Genomic DNA, 20,270 nt, shown 5'->3' on the forward strand with positions numbered 1-20,270 from the left:
AATGCAGGATGAAATGGACAGTCTAAAGAAACTTAAGGTATTTACATCTGAAAAACCTCCAGCAAGCAAAAAAGTCATTGGTCTACAGAATCAAGAAGAAACCAAATGGTGAGTCATTGTACAAGGCCAGACTTGTAGCTCAGGGTTTTGCTCAATGTTATCCTGAGGACTATACAAACACCTACTCACCGACAGTCAGAACTGTCAGTGTAAAAATTGCTTTAGCCACTGTAACTATTCTTGGTTTAGAAGTTTTCCAGTTCGATGTTGCCACTGCTTATCTACATGCTGACCTAGATGAAGAGATCTATGTGAGAGGCCCTCCAGGATTCTGACAGCAAGAAGGGGATACCTGCTTTTAAAACAAAAGTCTTTATGGTCTGAAACAGTCAGGTTTAATGTGGTACTTATGTCTTACTGACAAACTAAATTCAATGGGCTTTATTAAGTCCAAAACTGATGAATGCGTGTTCACAAAAAGATCTAACAATGCATATGAGATAATTCTTGTTTATGTTGATGATATTGTTTATATTGGTCCAAATAAGAAAATGAGTGAGATTTTTGCTAAAGCTTTGCAGAGATACTTCACATTGAAATCTTTAGGTCATATTAGCACTTACTTAGGTGTTCAGATTGACAAAACACAGAAGGGGTTTAGTCTTTCACAAGAGGATAAAATTGAACAAATTTTGCATCATTGCAACATGAAGGATGCTAACACAACAAAGACACCCATGCAAACAGATTTTCACAACTTGACGCATGAATCAAGTCCTGAGTTCGAGGATCAAACACTTTATCGTTCAGTCATTGGGTCACTGTTGTACATTAGTAGTTGGACCAGACCCGACATTGCACTTAGTGTTAATCTCTTGTCACGACACGTAGGTAAGGTAAAGCAGTTTCATTGGACATGCGTTAAGAAGTTATTGAAATACCTGAAACACACTAAACATATGAAGTTATTGTTAGAACCAACACATACTGATTATGCAGAATTATGTTGTTATGTAGATTCTAATTGGGCAAGTGATAAGAAATCACGTAAAAGTACTTCAGGTTATATGATGTTCCTAAATGGATGTCCTGTTTACTGGCAAGATTGGTGAGCCAGCCAATCGGTGAGCGGCGGGCGGGGCAAGCGTGGTGTGGACGGGCGGGGGGAGGGAGCTGGATCCAGTTCTAAATGGCACGGTAGATTTGTGGAACCTCTTCTATAGAAGTGGTTAGAACTGGCAGGAACCCAGCCCTGCACCAGGCCCAAAGGGGGCACCACAAAGTTGAGAAAGGAAAAAATGAAGATTTGTACAGTATGTACAAAGGATGGGGCACCAGTGAGCCTTAACCTGCCACTGTCATAGCAGACATCTTTGGCATATGTCATGCCAAAGAGGAAGCCTACAGAAAAGGCAATAGAATGCTGTACAATTAAGCCAGAAAAGTATTAAGAAGGAAGATCAGAGCAGCAAAAAGAAGGTACTCTGAAAAGCTAAAGAATCAGTTCTTAACAAGTGAACCTGCAAACATGTGGAAAAGCCTTAAAAATATCACCGGTTACAGCAAACCTCCTTTCCATGCTGAAGGAAATTGACAACCTGCAGATGACCTGAATGTGTTTTATTGTAGGTTTGAGAGGAAATTACTGCCCCTTATCTTTATACTCCCCATCTCAGACACATCAACAACAGCCAAGCCTCTTTCAACTGACCCCATCCCTTTGGAGCCCCCACCTCTGGTGATTCAGAAAGTAATGTGCAAGGTCTTTTTCACAGACAAAGGCCAGGAAAAGCACCAGGCCCAGACAAGATAACTCCTTCTTGTTTAAAAGCTTGTGTTGACCAACTGGCCCCCATCTTCACCCCCATCTTTAATAAATCACTAGAGATGTGCTATGCTCCTTATTACTTCAAATGCTCTACTATCATCCCAGTGCCGAAGAAACTCACTGTCAGCGTTCCAAATATCATGCAGAATTAAATCATTTTCCAAGGCAAAGTTATCCTTAAAGCTCCAATTTAATAAGACAGACATGTTGGCATTATGCTATGAAATTTCAACTCTATTTTACATCCTGTGGGTTCACCCAGTTGAAAGTTCATATCTTTCCCCACACCCCATAATTCATCACATGTTCCAATCATCATCTTCCACGCTGGCATTTACACCCCTCTGCTTCCGGTCAGGTGTCGAGGTGCGGAGACAAAAGATGACCTTGGCTTCTATAAAAGAATGACAACATACATTCCACAATCCTACTCCTTTCTATTCCCCCCTCCCAACTACTACACTATTGAAACACATAGGAAATTATAAGAAAGTGTGGCAGGCCAAAGATTCTTAAAGGAACCTCTGCAGGCCTGACACATGAATGATCTCGCCCAGTGGTTTCATATATATGTTGAACAGGAGGGGTGAGAGAACCAGTCAACAAGAACTGCGACTGATCCAACAGGTAGGAGGAGAACCACCATAAAATGGTGCCCCCCACTCCCAACCCCCCAAGTCGTCGCAGTAGGATATCATGGTCGATGGTATCGAAAGCAGCCAAGAGGTCTAATAGGACCAGGACATGCTGTACCCGGGCCTGAAACCCGACTGAAATGGATCCAGGTAGGCAGCTTCATCCAGGTACTGGGGAAGCTGATGTGCTACCACACTCTCGACAACCTTCGCTACAAAGCGAAGGTTGGAGACCGGACGATAGTTGGCTAAAGAAGCTGGGTCCAGGGAAGACTTCTTAAGGAGGGGCCTCACCACCACCTCCTTCAAGGTGGTGGGAAAGAACCTCTCTCTCAATGAAGCATTGGTAATCGCCTGGAGCCAGCTTCGTGTCACCTCCTGGGAAGCCGAAACTAATCAAGAGGGACACGGGTCCAGCACATAAATGGCAGCACTAAGTCTCCCCATAATCCTGTCCATGCCCTCAGGGTCACAGAGTCAAACTCATCCTAGATAGTCTCCACAAGATTCATCCCCGTCGACTCGTCTGAATCTACCCAGTCAGAGTCCAAGCCTGTCCGCATCTGAGCGATTTTATCCTGCAGATACTGAATAAATTCTTCAGCCCTACCCTGCAAGGGATCTTTCCCAGTTCCTTGGTTAAGTAAGGAGCGGGTCACCCTAAACAGGGCGGCTGGGCAGTTATCTGCGGACGCAATAAGAGCTGAAAAATGTTGCCATTTTGCCGTTTTTATCGCCACTAAGTAGGATTTAATATGAATTCTTACTAGTGTTCGATCAGATTTGGACCAGCTGGCCCTTCAATCACTCTCTGGGCATCTTTTCTGGCATTTCATCTCCTGGAGCTCCTCGGTAAACCAGAGAGCTACCCGGGATCGATGAAACCAGTACACAAAACAATAAAACAGCTATTTACAGAAGAAAGATGACTGCCTTGCCTGTCTTCTACACCACCATCTCACCACCTTGCTCCAATGAATGGACTGCACAAAGAAGAGACACAGAAAGGAAGACTTTAATTGCATGCACTACTACATTAAGAATGAAACCAGCAGAGAAAACAATAAAACAGCTACTTACAGAGGAAAGATGACTGCCTTGCCAGTCTTCTACCCTACCACTTCACCACTTTGCTCCAATAACCTGCACAAAGAAGAGACACAGAAAGAAAGACTTTAATTGCATGCACTTACACCTTACATAATAATAACACAATGAAAGAGATAGGGAGTTCTCAAAAATGAACCTCATATGTTCAGAGCAAAGAACCTGCCTAATTGTTCCAAACATTAATAATCTGATGACGATAAGCATTATTGGCATGCCTGTTAAGAGATGGGATCTAATTTCTGCAGTGAAAAAGTGGCTCAGACCACATCATCACACAGCTGATGATCCATGAGTGAAGACCAAGAAAAGTGCAGAATAGGAAAGACAAAAGACCTGGGACCAAGATTAACCCAGGAAAACAGGAAAACAAAAGCAGGGCAATCAGAAACCATCAAAACCCATCAAGTTGCAGGAGCTCACAAAGCAGCACACATATGAAAACAGCCATGGTGTCACAAGAAGCAACCACCTCGCAATTACCTCAACAACCAGATATCACACGGAAACACACAAAATCTTGCAAAGCTGCCTTGCACCAACCTGGCCTGCCCATAGAAAAGTAGCCACTTTGAGGCACATAAAATTTATGTGCCTCAAAGTGGCTGCTTTTTTATGGTCAGGTTGGTGCAAGGCAGCTTTGCAAGATTTTGTTTATTTCTGTAGTGAATTCACTACAGAAACACACAAAATCTCGCAAACCATGCACCAACCTGCACACTTAAAAGCAACATATTGCATCACAAATAAAACATTTCCAAAAATTAATAACATTTCTTGTAATAAACATTTTCTGAAAAAAAAAACCATTCTCTAAAAACAATTTTAAAAAACCACATTCTATAAACAATAAATAAAAAACCATTTCCTAAAAACCATTAAAAACCATATTCTATAAACAATAAAAAAGTATTCTCTAAAACCCATTTTTAAAAAAACCCATATTCTATAAACAATAAATAAAAACCATTCTCTAAAAACAATTAAAAGTACATATTCTATAAATAATAAATAAATAAAAAATTCCCTAAAACCATTTTAAAAAACATATTCTATAAACAATAAATAAAATGTCCTTTAAAAAAACATAAAACCATAAAGCATAAAGAAAAAAACCCAGTCACTTACCAGCAGGCAGAATCAGCAGCTCTTCTATGCAATGGATGCAGGCAGCAGGCAGGTGACCAGGCAGCAGGTAAGCTGGACTGGAGGGACACAGGGGCAACCCAGTCAGCTGCACCAGTAAACATCACACATCCAGTCACTATCACCTCATCAATGAATCTCCCAACATCAATGACATTATTATTATTATTATTTATTCACATTTCTAAACCGCCCCCTCTCCCAAAAAGGGACTCGGGGCGGCCCTTTAGTTGGCCCTTTAAATATAGCCATGAGACCTGTGGAAAGCATGCCTTTCCTTCCCCAAGCATTGCTAATCTCTCCCACCTAGGAAAAAAAAAAACTAGAGCAAAAACTTCATGTAGTATTAAAAAGAAAAATAGAAAAGGGGACTGCTGTGTATTGTTTAATGCTAAATTGGCAAAACAGACTGCTAAATTGGCCACGCCCATCCAGTCACATGACCAATTGGCCACACCCACCCAGTCATGTGATCACCTAGCCACCCCAGTCACATGATCACCTGGCCACACCCCGTCACGTGATTGCATAGCCACGCCCACCCAGTCACATGATCACCTATATATGTCTACCCAGTCACATGACCACCAGACTACGCCATCAAAACACACCCACAGAACTGGTAGTAAGATTACACTTTCCCTAAAATATCTGGTAATGTACATACCATAATCATTATATTGATTAGCCCCAAACATATTAAGACCTTGAGTTCATGAAAGACCTTCGACCATATGTTTCTGATAATTATTAACTAGTTTATCTAGTTAAATATTCTGTTACTACCATAGGTAAATAGAGGCTTATGAAAAACCAAACACAATAGCACAATGCGGTGGTTAATCTTTGCAAATATATTATAGACATATGTTGCCTGATACTGGAGGTAACATATAGATATCATGACTGTATCAGAGTATACTTCTGGCTAGAAATTCTCAGATCATAAATGGGAGAATGTAAAACATGTAATTTTTACAAAATTATTATAAAAGAAAAGACTTCAGACATTTGATTTTATATATGTTGACTTGCACTCTAAATTATCAAGGTCCTTGGTCAAATGGAAGCCAACTCATTTTGTTTACTGCAGACACTTAGATTCAATGAATAAATGTCATCTGGATTTTTATTCCATAAATGGTGTTTCTATCCTTTGAATTCTGTCAATTATAACTGTACACAGTATTCAGAGTATAGCCAATACAGTAGATTTGTAAAGAAGCATTATCAGACCACCATTTTTATGCAATTTTCAATTCCTTTATTGCTGCATTTCTTACAACAACCTAATTTGGATCTATATTGTTAAATTATAAACATACATTTTTCTTCATCTGCCCATCTAGTCTACTAATATTTTCCCCAGAATTACTCTAGCTATAAAAATATTTCTCCGTGCTAATGATAGCAATTACCAAAATTAACCAGTTGTTACTATGAAAATATTTGCTGCTTTTAAGAATCATTTATTATTTAATTATTTGTACAGATTTATATGGCTGTCTTAACTCACACACATGACTATTGATGGCTTAGTACATTAAAAATCCACAACATAAAACCTCATAAAATCTCACCCCTCCCTTCCATGGCAGCAGCAACAGAATTATTTTTAATATTTGTATCAATAGGTCATGGGCGAGATCATTCGTGGGTTCGGGGTAGATTACCATCTCTACGCGGATGATACCCAGCTGTACATCTCTACCCCGAACCACCCCAACGATGCCGTCAAAGTGATGTCCCGGTGTCTGGAAGCCGTACGGATCTGGATGGGAAGTAACAGACTCAAGCTCAACCCGTCCAAGACGGAGTGGCTGTGGCTACCGGCACCCTGGTTCAACCAGCTGATTCCATCACTGGCCATTGGGGGCGAACATCTGGCCCCCGTGGATCGGGTACGCAATTTGGGCGTCCTCCTAGATGCCCAGCTGTCAATGGACGACCATGTGACAGCCGTGGCAAGGGGGGCGTTTCACCAGTTTCGCCTGGTGCGCCAATTGCATCCCTTATTGGACCGGAACGCCCTTCGCACAGTCACCCATGCGCTTGTGACGTCCCGGCTGGACTACTGTAATGCTCTCTACATGGGGCTCCCCTTGAGATGCACCCGAAGACTGCAGTTGGTTCAGAATGCGGCCGCGCGGGCAGTCTCGGGAGTCACTAGATACTCCCACGTAACACCTCTCCTGCACGGGCTGCACTGGCTACCTGTAACTTTTCGGGTGCGTTTCAAGGTGCTGATTATCATCTTCAAAGCGCTCCATGGCACAGGGCCTAGTTATTTGCGGGATCGTATCCTGCCCCATACATCCCTTCGGCCGATTCGCTCACACAGAGAGGGACTCCTCTGGGTGCCGTCCAGTAGGCTGTGCCAGCGGGCGACGCCCAGGGGAAGGGCCTTCTCTGTGATGGGCCCGACCCTCTGGAATGACCTTCCCCCTGATATTAGAACAACCACGGGCCTCCGCTCCTTCCGTAAGAAGCTCAAAACCCACCTGTTTAATCTAGCCAGCTTGGCCTAATTCCAGCTCTCCCACCCCAGCCTGTATTTTTAAATTTTGGTCTTAGGCTTAGTTTTTAATTTTTATAAATTTGTACAGGGGTTTAAAATTTAATTCGTTTTTAACTATATTTATGATTATTTGTAAGGTTTTTTAATTCGGTACCTGTACACCGCCCCGAGTCCCTTCGGGGAGAGGGGGCGGTCTAGAAATCAAATTAAATAAATAAAAAATAAATAATAATAATGTTTGTAGAATATTGTTTAAGTTTAATGTATTAAAAACTTTGTATTTTCTCATTGACTTGTGAAAAGCTCCCTGAGATAATTATAATGATTGGTTTGCTTGGAGAAAGCATGAAATGAAATTTTTGTATATGAAATTGTTTATGCAAGCAGTCTGATTGCAGTACAAATGTGTGAGGATGTTGATGGTAAAAAGTTGGTGTGAATGCCTCTGTGTTGACCCACACCCCAGACTGAAATGGGCTAGTACTTTGATCCCCTTTCTTACAAAGAAACTGTAAGTTGCAGATTTTTTGTTGTTGTGAACTAAGTGGAAAGGCAATAACAAGTGTTTCCAAGGAAAAGAAATGAGAAAGATTCTATGGAAGATGTGTGAGAGAAATGTATGGCAAAATGCAGTTATTTACTGAGAAGAGTGAGAGAAGCAGGAAATGAGGGGTGCATTTTTTCTGTTCACTTTAACCTTTTTTTCTCTGCTTAATTGAAATGAGAAAAGTAGGGTAAATGTGACATCTGATACCTGCTTTTGCAGTTTTGGTTTGCGCTGTTTTTGGTCTGCATATAGGAAGCTATGTAAATAGAATTTGTTTAGAATTTGTTTCCATCTGAATGGAATCTGAATCTGACTTTATTTTTATTAAAAGCAAATAATTGATACTAAAATTTAGTATCAATAATTTTAGCCTTTGAAATAGCCTAGCGGCTTACTTGCATACCCACATATATTTCAGTGTGTTAACTCAAAATACTTCATTAAGATTAATACCTCATTAAAACAGAATACTTCATTAAGACAGACACATACCATTAAACATTTCTAGACGGGTGAAGGTTTTATCCTTTAAATTTCCACTTTTTCTTTTTGAAGTTGCTCTTTTTACTTCCTCCTTTATGTCTGTGTGCAAGATGTACTGATTTTGAATATTTAGGATTTCATCCTATGGTCTAGAAAATTCCATTTGTTTGTAAACATGGATAAGGAAATGGCTTTGGGGATTTTAACTCAGAAGTGGGGAGGAAAGAGACAGCCAGTGGCATTTTTGTCCAAGATGTTAGATCCTGTCTGTCAAGGATGGCCAGACTGTATTCAAGCAGTGGGGTCTACAGCAGTGTTAGTGATGGAAAGCAGAAAATTGACTTTTGGAGGAGCCTTGGTGGCTAGCACCAGTGGTGGCATTCAATTTTTTTTACTACTGGTTCTGTGGGCGTGACTTGGTGGGCATGGCTTCCCATGGTGGGAAGGATACTGTAAAATCTCCATTACCTCCCCACTCCAGGGGAAGGATACTGTAAAATCCCCATTACCTCCAAATCAGCTGGGACTCGGGAGGCAGAGAATAGAGGGGGCAGGGCCAACCAGAGATGGTATTTACTGGTTCTCCGAACTACTCAAAATTTCAGCTACCGGTTCTCCAGAACTGGTCGGAACCTGCTGAATACCACCTCTGGTTAGAACCTCTCATCAAGCGAGGGTGATCTTGAACTAAAAAGCCAGTCAGTGGCTGACAGATTCACGAGTTTTAAAATATGAGAGTTTACTTATGGAACACAATGATTTAGTATTAACCACTGATGTTAGCTTGAATCCAGCTCAGGCTTTAAGAGGAGAACTAGGAGTATCAGATGTTAAACATTATTGTGTTTAAAGTGGAATAAAATATGGATTAAAAATATAAGAATGAAGACGTGGCATAAAAGGGACAGTTGGAAGCTTGCTTAAAGGGACAGTTGGAAGCTTGCTTAATGGGACAGTTGGAAGCTTGCTTAAAGGGACAGGGAAATGTCATCAGCCCTTAACCACAACATGTTCCAGTAAAAGTCCCTATGTCAAAAGTCCAAAACCACAAGGTTCAAATAAAGTTCGTTAATGACACGTAGCCCTTACCTGTAACAAAAGGAGAAGTAAGACCCCCATCTACTTATAAGGCTTTCCCCCTTAAATAACCAATAAGAAATGTGTTAAGTATTTCCGTGTTACGCTGCTTTGAGAATGTATAAAAATGCGTGCATCAATAAGAAAGATTGTTCAGAATTTCCAATGCTAGCTATTTGCTTGCTTTCTGAACCTGGCTGCCAAATAAACTTTTCCTGTATCCTGAGAAGTCTAAGCCTGTCATTTTCTGCAACAATTCTGGCGACCGCGGCAGGACTTAGAGCGATATTTCGCTGAGGACGGAACGGACCGACCGGTGCCCCATCGAGGCCATCTCGCCCTTCTTCAGGCGCCACGGAGATCTTTCTCTGGAAGGGGGCCGATGACCCCTCTTGGGCATCCGGAGGACACCACCGATCCAAGGATCTGACCAGGATCAGGACAAGTTAATAAAATTTACGCCGGCTGAGAAAGAAGACGCCTGCAGGCAAGTATTAAAAGAATTGTGGACCCACTCGGTTAGGAGTGGAAGAGGGGGCCTGATCACCTCCCTGAGCCCGGGATAGCGTCCATTCCAAACGGAACCGGCGTATCCTAAAGAGGCTCTAGGTTTGTGTGGGTGGTTAAGTCATCGCAGTTCCTGAAGGCGACCGTGGTATTCCGGCACCCCAGGTCGGTGACAGTGTCTTAGAAATAGAACATGGGAGGGGGGGGAGCGTTCCTCGAACGCCTCTCCAGTGCATGTTGAAAAACTTCAAGAAAGCTTTTAGTGGAGACTATGGAGATCCCAAACCCAACCCAGGGGAGCTAAAAAAATTCTGTGAGAACGAATGGCCAACCTTTAATGTAGGATGGAAACCCGAAGGCACCTTTAATCCAGACATCATTTCAAAAGTACATCAGATCATAGTAGATGCTAAAACTGGTCACCCAGATCAATATCAGTATATTGACCAGTGGCAGATAGCAGTGCAACAAAATCCTGACTGGCTCCGTAAATGTAAAAAGGAAGTCGTAAAAGTTTGTGTGGCTCGGATAAAAGGAAATGAAAAAAGCAAGGTTAAAATGAATCACCCTGAGAAAAAGCCTCTCCTCCAAACTGCGCCCGATGAAGAAGAAGGCCCCCCTCCATATGCCCCTCTCTATCACCCAAGGCAGCCTTCGAATGCCGGTGGTGGAATCAACCAAGGGGCAGTAGGACAAAGTAACCAGGGAGAAAAGCAGAAATTGGAAAATTCGCCTAGCAGACCCCCTTCTCCTGTAACCCAACGAAATTCCCCAGTTGCTGCCCGAACCAGAAGCCAGCTCCTAGCTCCACTGCGCCAAATGGATCAAAGGGTTATAGATGGACAGGGACAAGTAGAGATCCAACCTTTGTTTCAATACGTCCCGTTTACCACCACAGACCTGTTGAATTGGAAACAACATTACGGACCGCTGTCCACTAAGCCTCAGGAAGTCATTGACTTGGTTAGGGTCATTATCAGAACCCATAATCCAACATGGCAGGATTTGGAACAAATAATGATTACTCTCCTTAATGGAGAAGAAAGAGAAAGGTTGAGTGGTGCCATTGGAAAAATCTTGAAACCCGCAGATGGAGGGAGCCTTCAAGCTGCACTAAATTTACGGTTCCCCCGGCAAGATCCACAGTGGGACCCCTATAGAGACATGGCCTCCCTCCGGGACTACCAGGCACTAATTCTTCAAGGCTTAGAACAAGCTGCAAAACCCCCAGTAAATATGTCCAAACCCTCTCTTGTGATCCAAAAACCAGACGAAAGTCCCGAAGCTTTTTTCCAAAGACTGATCGATGCCTATAAAACCTACACCCCAATCAACCCCCTGGATCCTGAAAATGCCCATATGCTAACGATGGCTTTCATATCCCAGAGTGCCCCAGACATTAAACAAAAACTCCAGAGGCAAGAAGGGGCCTTAGGGATGAATATAAGCCAATTAATGGAAATTGCTCGCAAAGTCTTTGTGAACAGGGAAAAAGTAGAAGAGAAAAAGAAGAACGATAGAATGCAACGCAAAGCCGAATTGCTGGCAGTTGCATTGTCAAATAAATCTCAAATCCAGAGCAGAGGTCGATGTAATTGGTGCAAGGAAGAGGGTCACTGGATGTTAGAATGCCCCAAAAGACTAGAAGCTGGGATAAGGGGGCAGGGAAGAGGACAGAATAGAAGAAGAGAACCTGGTCGATCGAATCGAAAGGTCAAGATTTATGATTCCCCGGGAGGGAGAAGAGGAATGAAGCCCCGTGGATTCACGGGCAGAGACCGAAGACTGCCCCAAAGCGAGGCGGAGGCCATAAGCTTAGCCATGATAGACGAAAGGTCTGAAGACTGAAGGGGACCAGGGTTTAGTCCAGCCCCCCCTGAACCCTTGGTCCGAATGAAGATAGGGGGTAATAATGTAACCTTTTTAGTAGACACAGGGGCGTCAAGATCAGTAATTACAAAACCCTTGGCTCCCATTTCTAATAATGTACTAAACATCCAAGGGGTTGATGGCCAGATAAACAGACGCCCTGTGTTGAAACCTTTAAAATGTTCCCTGAATGGAAGAGACATAGAACACCAGTTCCTATACATGCCTGAATGCCCAGTTCCGCTGTTGGGTCGTGATATTCTATGTAAAATGGGAGCTAGACTGTCCTTTGAAGAAGACAAAATGGTCCTAACAATGAGGCACCCCCCAGATGAGATATGGCGAGTGATGGTAATTCAAGATGACCAGATCCCCGATACCTGGCAGGAATTTAAAGTACCTAAACTTTGGGCGGAAGACAACCCCCCCGGCCACGCATCTCATCATGCACCTATAATTATACAAGTGAAGCCTCTAGCTGTGCCTGTCCGCCTGAGACAGAAAAGTTATCCCCGATCCGTTACGCAGGCAATTCAGGACCATATTGTCAAATATTTGGAAGCTGGCATTCTGAGAACAATACAGTCTCCCTGGAATACCCGAATTTTGCCCATACCAAAACCAGATGGCTCTTACCGGCCAGTTCAAGACCTGAGAATTTTGAACATTGCCACGGTAACTGTACATGCCATTGTCCCCAATCCCTATACTCTTTTGAGTCTGATTCCAGCCTCAGCTACTTGGTTTTCAGTGGTAGATTTAAAAGACGCCTTCTTCACCATCTCAATACACAGGGACAGTCAAAAACTGTTTGCGTTTGAATGGGAGGATCCTTTAACAGGTCGTAAGAGGCAATACGCTTGGACTCGGCTTCCCCAAGGTTTCAAAAACTCACCTACCCTTTTTGGTGAAGCCTTGGCCTCCGACTTGGAAAATTTCCAGCCTTGTGAAACCGGAGAAGTACTACTCCAATACGTAGACGATATCTTAGTGACAGGACAGACGAAGGAAACTTGTTGGAAAAATACCAACCAATTACTCCATCTATTAATGGAAAAGGGATATCGGGCCTCCAGAAAAAAGGCACAATTAGTAAAAACCCAAGTTAAATACTTGGGATATTCCATAAGTCAAGGACAAAGAGCAATAGGACATGAGCGAAAGGAGGCTATTTGCCGAATTCTGGAACCAACAAACAGGAAAGAGTTGCGAGGATTTTTAGGTGCAGCTGGATATTGCAGAATCTGGATTCCAAATTTCGCTCTTTTGGCCAAACCTTTGTATACCTCCACGAAGGGGGGTGAAAAGGAACCCTTCAAGGAACAAAAACGGGCGTTTGAAACTCTAAAAGCAGAATTATCTCAAGCTCCAGTAATGGGGCTCCCCAATTTGGAAAAACCTTTTAATCTTTTTGTGGATTCAAAAGGCAACACTGCTCTGGGAGTCCTGACACAGGAAAAGGGAAGCTGGCAGCAACCGATCGCTTATCTATCCAAACAGTTGGACTATGTTGCAAAGGGATGGCCCCATTGTCTAAAAATTTTAGCCGCAACTGCCCTCCTGATGGAGGAAGCTAATAAATTAACTTTCGGATAGCCCACCACTATCTATACCAGCCATGCAATTCAAGGGATTTTAGAAACAAAGGGACATTTGTGGTTAACAAACCCTAGAATTTACAAATATCAGGCACTCCTGACTCAAAATCCACAAGTGACCTTGAAGCAAACAAATGCCTTAAAGCCTGCCACCCTTTTGCCAATACCAGGACCCGAAATTGAGCATAATTGTATGCGAACCATTGAAAGTCAGTTCTCATGCAGACCAGACTTAACGGACATGCCGTTGAAATCTGCAGATTATAACTTATTCACTGATGGATCAAGCTTCATTACTACGGGAAAACGTTATGCTGGCTATGCGATAGTCTCTCTCGACCAAGTCCATGAGAGTGGACCTCTCCCAAAAGGCACCAGTGCCCAAGTGGCAGAATTGTGGGCTTTAATTCGTGCATTAGAAAGAACAAAGGATGAAAGAGTAAACATATGGACTGACTCTAAATACGCCTTTCTCACTTTGCATGTTCATGCAGCTGTCTACAAAGAAAGAGGTCTTTTAACGGCCTCAGGGAAGGAAATCAAGCACCCCTTCCTAATTGAAAGGCTAATTGCTGCAGTAAAAATGCCAAAGAAAGTCTCTGTTATGCATTGTAAAGGCCATCAGAAGGGACAAGATGAAATAGCCAGAGGGAATAGGGCAGCAGATAAAGAAGCAAGACTAGCAGCCACCAGAGATGATCAAGGCTATCCTGACATACCTGTTTACGTAGCACTAGAAATACCAAAAGAACTCAGCCCTAGATATTCCAGGACAGAGGAACTCCAGGCGACTGTAGACCTGAACGGACTAAAGAAGGGAGAATGGTATGTACTTCCGGACGGAAGAATCTTTGTACCCGCCAATATTGCCTGGCATGTGGTAAAGGAGTCCCATTCAACAACACACATGGGGAAAACTGCATTAGCTGAGGCACTTCAACGTATAGCGTACATTGACCGCCTTCACTCTCTATGTGCTCATGCCAGCGAAAGATGCAACACGTGTGCCCAAGTTAATCCAAGGCAAGGACCTAAACTTCCCCCTGGGAGCCAGCCTAAAGGGTATTACCCCATGGACTCGTTAGTTGTTGACTTCACAGATATGCCCAAGTGTGGACTTTATAAAGCTATGTTGGTCATGGTGTGCAATTACACTGGGTGGCCTGAGTGCTTCCCCACAAAGACGAAGCAAGCCCGTGAAGTAGCTAGGATCCTACTCAAAGACATTGTGCCCCGATATGGAATTCCCTCATTCATATCATCAGATAATGGGCCAGAGTTTGTGCATCAAATAACCCAAAAGTTAGCAAAATCCTTGGGAACCCAATGGAGGCTCCACTGTTCTCTGCACCCCCAAAGCGCTGGCCGTGTGGAACGCTCACACCGCACTATTAAGGAAAAGATAACTAAGGTGTGTCTAGAAACCCACCTTAAATGGATAGACGCCTTACCTTTAGCCCTTTGGTCTGTAAGGTGTACTCCACGAAAAGGACTTAAATTGTCCCCTTTTGAAATGATGTTTGGACGGCCACCGGTAATAAGTTCTAATTTGAAAAATCACGTAGGGGACCTGGGACAGCTGGGGGCCTCATGGGTGAATCAAATGGTGGGAGAATTAAATAAGAAAGTGCAAGAAATCCAACAATATTGTGTCTCCCTTACCCCACCATTTTTAACAAGTTCCAGTCATAATATTCAGGTGGGGGATAGAGTGTGGGTAAAACACTGGAAAGGGGAGAACTTGAAACCTAGATGGAAGGGCCCATATACTGTAGTTATGTGTTCTCCACTTGCAGTAAAAGTTTTAGAATCCAAGTCTTGGATTCATTGGACCCGCATTAAACCAGCCGCTGAAGAACGCTGGGAGGCTGACTCAGACGAATCCCGGCCCTTAGTAGTACGCCTAAAGAAACGCCTCCTATAAGCTTCCCTACCGGCAACGGGTAGCTCTTACGGGGCAGAAGAAGCCCTACTGAATCCACAACCGGACGCTGGTTTCTCGACGTACGGCTGAAGAATTGGAGGAAGGAAAAACAACGTTCCGACTTATCAGTTGCAAGATGAATTAGAGAAATCGAGCACCTGTCAAGATATGGCGGTATACGCTTTTATATCTGTAACTGCTATATCTTTTACTTTTGTAAGTTTTATTATCCTTATTATAATTTGTTGTGTGTTTCTAGCAAATAAGATTTGGTCTTGTGGAGAGTCAGAAGCCAATACTGTAACCCTCCAAACCATATATAATCCTATCCCTCTCCCTGATGTAGTGAATCTATAGGCTAAAGAGGAACTGTGTGAAAGGAAAATATTGTGTAAAGGGATAATTATGAGTTGTTTGTGGCTTTGGCTGTTGTTGGCAAAAGGCATGCTAAGTGATAACTTCCTGACTATTAAATCCCCATGTTGCGAAAATACACAAGAAACGCCCTTAGCTCTAGAGGAAGAATCTGAGGATGTCAAAAATTTCGGAGAACAAGATAAAAACACGTTACAGAGTGGGGAACTGGTCCGCTCCCGCCAGCGGCGTATTATTTATGCTTGGGGACGAAACCGCAAGCCAATTCCAACACTTCCAGCTAGGTATTTGACAAACCCTGTAAGAAAGAAAAATGCAAAGCCCAGGGAAAACGAACCCCTTCAGCAGTTAAGACAAGGGGATTACATGTTAAGAGTGTTGGAATTAGGACAAAGCTTAATCAATCAGTCTGACCCTGCCCTGGGCCAGAAATGCTGGTTATGTTTGTCTGCTGGACCCTCATCTTATCATGCGGTGCCAGTTGGGTCAGATCTTTGGGAAAAGACCAGAGCTACGATAGTCTTTGACAAGGGAGGTAGATGGGGAACTAAATCGGCAGAAGCCCGGCTACATGGCGACCTGTATGATGCACTTAAAAGACTAGGGATGAGCCATCTCCCCATCGTTGGGCCCATAGCAGTTGACATAGAAATTATAGGGTCACCCTCCTTGTGCATCAAACGATATCAGGAGCCTGGTATTCCTGTGGGGTCACTATCAGAGGAACAATGCCCATCTGAAATGTACCTAGCCCCCAGGAAAACCCTAATAGACGTAAAATTGACTCACAGCATGTCTCCCTCTGCTCACAAGCTCTTCCAACAAAAGGTCACTTTCTCACTCCCACCTCCAATTGTTTTTAATCGATGGAAAGGGAATCTGACCACTGGAAGCTGCCCCAGGCCATTCCAACCGCCCCGATTGCCCATTTGGCTCTCAATACAGTCTACTACGGGAGTCTGTGTTTACTTTCCCCCTGGAAATGCAAGTTCCCAATATCTCTTTGAAGGACCAGTCCTCAGAAATAAGCTAATGGACCCTAATCAAGAAGTTCCATTGCAGCCCCTGTCTGGTATGTTCCTAGCAGGAACTTTACAAGTCTGGACTAATGAAAGGAACCTTCGAGTCCATGCCTTCTCCATGAACATTGGCGTATGTATAGGAGAAAATGGAGTTTTCTTTCTCTGCGGGAGAAATGCCTATCTGTGCTTGCCTACCAATTGGACTGGCACATGTACCCTAGTACACCTCCTCCCCAAAATGGGGGTAGTAAGTGGGGAACAGGCCCTCCCTGTACCCCTCATGGGACATGTCCAGAAAAGAGTGCCACTCCTAATTCCACTGTTAGCGATCCTGGGCATAGGGACAGCAGTAGGAACGGGTATAGGTGGAATGACCCATTCTATTACACAGTTCAGGCAACTGTCGGAAGAATTCCAAGAAAGCCTGAACCAAATTGCTGGCACCTTGGTTGAAGTCCAAGACCAAATTGATTCTCTAGCAGCTGTAGTATTACAGAACCGGCGAGCCATTGACCTTCTAACTGCTGAAAAGGGTGGGCTATGTGTATTTTGGGGGGAGGACTGTTGCTTTTATATGAATAAATCAGGAACAGTCCGGGGTGTGATCCAAGAACTACGAGATCGAGCTTCCTCTATTGGTCAAAAATTACAAGGGACAGATGCGTGGTTCTCTTGGCTACCAGGAACAGGATGGATTAAGCAAATGCTATTTCTTTTATTATGTGGAATCGCAAGTTTAGCCTTCCTCCCCTGCATAATGCCCTTGCTTAAACAGCTCGTTATGAGGTCTGTAAAAGAAATGCAATCTGAAAAGGAATTGATGTTAATGGAAAGCCTAATTCCTCATACCCTCAAGGAAGATGAAGTCTCAGATACCAGTTCCTATATTCAAATTGCCCTCTTAGAAGTAGAGAAAGTGATTCCAGAAGATAAGCCCTGAGATGTGTATTCTTGTATCCTTGCTTTTTCTGCTATTCTGTATTCTGCATGCTTATATTGTTAATCTAACAGGCTAGACTCAATTGTGGGCCTTAATAGAGTCTAGAAGGGGGGAAATAAAGTGGAATAAAATATGGATTAAAAATATAAGAATGAAGACGTGGCATAAAAGGGACAGTTGGAAGCTTGCTTAAAGGGACAGTTGGAAGCTTGCTTAATGGGACAGTTGGAAGCTTGCTTAAAGGGACAGGGAAATGTCATCAGCCCTTAACCACAACATGTTCCAGTAAAAGTCCCTATGTCAAAAGTCCAAAACCACAAGGTTCAAATAAAGTTCGTTAATGACACGTAGCCCTTACCTGTAACAAAAGGAGAAGTAAGACCCCCATCTACTTATAAGGCTTTTCCCCTTAAATAACCAATAAGAAATGTGTTAAGTATTTCCGTGTTACGCTGCTTTGAGAATGTATAAAAATGCGTGCATCAATAAGAAAGATTGTTCAGAATTTCCAATGCTAGCTATTTGCTTGCTTTCTGAACCTGGCTGCCAAATAAACTTTTCCTGTATCCTGAGAAGTCTAAGCCTGTCATTTTCTGCAACATGTTGAAGTAATTGAATTACAGACTAGAGTTAGATCTGACTTAAGGGATGTTCCCTTTGGAGAAGGAGCTAATTTGTTTATAGATGGGTCCTCCTGACTAGTAGAAGGAAGAGAAGAAGTTTTGGTAGAAGCTGGAATGTTGCCTTTAAGTTGCTCAACACAGATTTGTAAATTGTATGCATTAAATCAAGCTTTGAAATTGTTGAAGGAACAAAGAAGGACTATAAACAGTGATTCAAAGTAGTGCATACTTTTGGAAAAATTTGGGAAGAACGAAGCAGGGGGTAAAATGCTACCAGTTCAGGCCGGTTCACCCAAACCAGTAGTAAAAAAATGCTTTAAAAAGTAAATACAAGTTCCAACGATGAGCTGTGCAACAATCAGCTGTGCATTTTAAAAACTTTTTAAGCATTTTTTTACTACCTTTTCCCCCCAACCAGTAGTAAAAAAATGCTTTAAAAAGTGAAAAAAAGTTTGGATGATCAGCTGTGCAACAATCAGCTGTGCCTGATTGTCTGTGAGGTTCCTGCTTGTTGCAGGGGCCATTTTGTGTGAAGTCCAGCTGTTTTTACATTGTGTGTGAATCAGTTGTGCAGCTTTTGTGTTATTTTTGTGTAAAGTGTGATAGTTGGTTTTTGAGTTCTCTGTGAGGTTCCTGCTTGTTGCAGAGGCCGTTTTGTGTGAAGTCCAGCTGCTTTTGCATTGTGTGTGAGTCAGTTGTGCAGTCATGCCCACTTGATCACATGGCCACCAAGCCATGCCCACCACCAAGCCACACCCACAGAACCAGTAGGGAAAAATTTTTAAATTTCACCACTGGAACAAGGGTTGATTAATAGCAAAGGGAAAGATTTAGTTCATGGGGAAATGGCAGAGGCAGAAGGAACTGAATGTTTAATGTTATGAGAAAAGGGAGTTAAAGAAACTGGGAGCCATAAAAAATGGAGGGGGTAAATGGGTGTTAGCTGATGGAAGAAGTACTACATCAGGGTAGTCATTGGGGGACTAAGGCATTGTGTGATTTTGTTTGGAAGCTTATGGATGCTGTAGGTTGTACACAGTAGCTAAACAAACATGTGACAAATGTATACTGGTAGTATGTAAAAGAGTTAATAAACAATAATAAACTTTCTTCTCCCTGCTTCTCCTCCTTCCCTCATGCCAGCTGCTCCATTTCCTGTTTCTCCATTGCATAGCAGCGTCACGCTTTCCCCACCCACCACTGACCAGATGCCCTCCTACCCTCAAGCATTTCTTTGCTAACCTGATTTCCAGGTCCATTGTTTCTCCGTCACGTTTCTCACCCTCATGTGCAGGAAAAGAAAAGTTTGTGGAACTAAAACAAAAGTTCTATCAATTAATTCCAACCTCGTGGGGAAAAAAATCGAGGGAAGTTGGAATTGATTGATTGAACTTTTTTTTTAGTCCCACAAACTTTTCTTTTCCTGCACATGACGGCAAGAAATGCAACACACCTGGAAATCAGATTAGCAAAGAAATGCTTGAGAAAAGCTAGGACAACTGGATGCCAGGCGCTGAAACAGGTTAATCTGTCTCCAGCAGCTGCCTAGGCCCGCCGGAGGGAAGGCCAGAATGTACCGGCACTTAAACTTGGCAGTATTCCAGCTCTGGCCAGGAAGAGGTACCAGCATTGGGTGCTGCAGGAAGGATGCCCGCTCACTTCAGGACCCTCCCCAACCCGCTGGCGCTTTGGCTCTGGGCTGCCACCTTATGCACAGGTCCGGCCCCGCCCCCCGCCCCGCTCCCACTCCCACTCCCAGCTGTAAAGTAAGACAATTTTCAACTGAATGAAGTGGTCGATGTTCCTGGAACTATTTTGTTGTTATATATCCAACGATGTGCCTAGCTCTGAAGCAAGTAACAGAAGCGAGAAACCTGATAGCAAAGGATACAATTCTTTTACAGAATTAATTCCTAACAAATAATTCCTAACTGTAGCAGAATAGCACAAGCAATCCTTAATAGAAGCAAACAGCAAAGGTTAGATCAGTGTTTCTCAAACTTGGCAACTTTAAGTCCTGTGGACTTCAACTGGGAGTTGAAGTCCACAGGACTTAAAGTCGCCAAGTTTG

The 20,270-nt window shown here is 43.1% G+C and overlaps 1 long non-coding RNA gene across 2 annotated transcripts in view; it reads right to left on the bottom strand.

Moving 5' to 3' along the window:
- Positions 1 to 1,970: 1,970 nt before the first annotated feature.
- LOC309389128 overlaps positions 1,971 to 20,270 on the bottom strand; it is a 32,943-nt gene continuing 14,643 nt past the window's right edge. Inside the window, exons 2-5 of one of the 2 annotated variants that reach the window (XR_014174897.1) lie at positions 4,699 to 4,804; positions 3,544 to 3,606; positions 3,380 to 3,446; positions 1,971 to 2,222 (exon numbers count right to left, since the gene is read on the bottom strand). This is a non-coding gene — a long non-coding RNA (uncharacterized lncRNA). Of the gene's footprint in view, positions 3,447 to 3,543; positions 3,607 to 4,698; positions 4,805 to 20,270 lie in introns of both variants that reach the window. The other variant, XR_014174898.1, reaches the window with a different exon arrangement.

Source organism: Natrix helvetica (assembly GCF_964273705.1).
Source record: "Natrix helvetica genome assembly, chromosome: 3".
NCBI classification, from domain to species: Eukaryota; Metazoa; Chordata; class Lepidosauria; order Squamata; family Natricidae; genus Natrix; species Natrix helvetica.